This window comes from Schistocerca cancellata, chromosome 5 (assembly GCF_023864275.1).
Source record: "Schistocerca cancellata isolate TAMUIC-IGC-003103 chromosome 5, iqSchCanc2.1, whole genome shotgun sequence".
Classification (NCBI taxonomy): domain Eukaryota; kingdom Metazoa; phylum Arthropoda; class Insecta; order Orthoptera; family Acrididae; genus Schistocerca; species Schistocerca cancellata.
The window spans coordinates 654114170-654116049 of NC_064630.1; the positions used below are offsets into that span (position 1 = coordinate 654114170).

General features: G+C 39.8%; 1 pseudogene; it reads left to right on the forward strand.

Annotated features, from left to right (window-relative positions):
* Positions 1-1123: 1123 nt before the first annotated feature.
* On the forward strand, positions 1124-1241 carry LOC126189199 (5S ribosomal RNA; annotated as a pseudogene).
* The last annotated feature ends 639 nt before the right edge of the window (positions 1242-1880 follow it).

Genomic DNA, 1880 nt, shown 5'->3' on the forward strand with positions numbered 1-1880 from the left:
GGAAAGGGTAAAGATATCACGACTGGAAAAATCCAGTACCTGACAGCCTTGATATTGGAGGGCGTGTTCTAAAGCTTTCAGATTGCTTGCCACCTGCGTCACTAATACACGTTGATAGATACTTCACATCTGCCCCCTTACTAGATAGTCTCCTAACTCATGGGCCAACCTTAGCAACTGGGACTATCATGGCTAATCGTCTTTCAAGAGAGATTTAAATTTGAAAAGGAAGGGCAGAGGTTCTTTTGGTCAGATTGTAAGGAATGATGAAAAAATAGCTGCAATGAAATGGTTTGACAATAAACCTACTCATTTTGCGTATTCTGCTTTTGGTTTTCATCCCATTGTCCAGATTCAACGTTGGTCAAAGAAAGATGAGGTTTATGTCCAAATTCCTAGGCTAAATGCAGTTACCAAATATAACAAATACATGCGAAGTGTTGATCTCCTGGGTAGGGTAGTGGGAAAATACCCATTGAGAAGAAGAACTATCAAATGGACAGTACGCCTGATCCAACACTACAGATTTTGCTGTTGCAGCAGCTTGGCTAGCATATAAGCAAGCTACTCAAAGTAATAAATTTATGAGAAAAGACATCATGCAATATCAAGCTTTCAAGCTTGATGTTGCACAAAATCTTATTTTCTGTGGTGTGCCAGAAAATGAGCAATGATCAGACTGGAGCAATGATGATGATGGGGGTGATGCTGACGAAGATCCACCAGCAAAACGGGCAAGAGCACCAAAAGCTTTACCATCATTTCGATTTCGGGTATCAAATGCTAAGCACATGACTCAGACGATGAACAACATACAGAAAAATAGATCAAAATGCAGGTTAGAGGGTCTTAGAGGACCAACGTTTGTACAATTTAACGCATGTCAAATGTTCCTATGCTTTACATCTGAAAGAAATTGTGTTGCTTATTTTCTCAAGAAGTGAATTTGAATTTAGATTTCTCACACAAAAACAGAGTTATTTTATACGTTAGGAATGATTTTCTTGTAACGCTCATATGTATTTCTTTGTTTAACACAGACCGCAGGTATAACATATAATGCTGTCTCAAAAATATGTAAAAATGAAAATAAAATTTTTCTTTGTGTATTTGACTTATTTGTGGCAACGGCCTTGCCGCAGGGGATACACCGGTTCCCGTGAGATCACCGAAGTTAAGCGCTGTCGGGCGTGGTCGGCACTTGGATGGGTAACCGTCCAGGCCGCCATGCGCTGTTGCCATTTTTCGCTGTGCACTCAGCCACGTGATGCCAATTGAGGAGCTACTCGACCGACTAGTAGCGGCTTCGGTCAAGAATACCATCATAACGACCGGGAGAGTGATGTGCTGACCTCACGCCCCTTCTATCCTTATCCTCCAATGAGGATGACACGGCGGTCGGATGGTCCAGGTAGCCCACTCGTGGACTGATGACGGAGTGCTATATTTGCCTTATTTGTGTCGTTATCACTTGTGAATATCAGTTTCAATAAAATCAGAATTCGGACCAACCGTCAGGACTCTAGAAAAACAATCGAAAAACCTAAGCGTTTTCATAGAAACGTAAGGCATTGTTGAAGACATCAAAGAATTAGTGGCCACTTTTCGCTACCTGGCTTCTTTACCCATATTTCCCCTATATTCTTTTCATTAGATACTGAATTTTCTTCGTTTGTTTTGTGCTTTTACAGTATCATGTATATTTATCTCATATTAAGCTTTTATCATTTCGATAGTGAATAGTGTAGTTTTAACTATAGCAAATGATATTCAGATCATACGTATTATTCTCGACAGTTCGATGTTGAAGAGCACTTTGAAATATTTTGCTTTTTATTTCGTTACATTTGAAGGAATGCATTCCTTTAGTTTATCGTTTT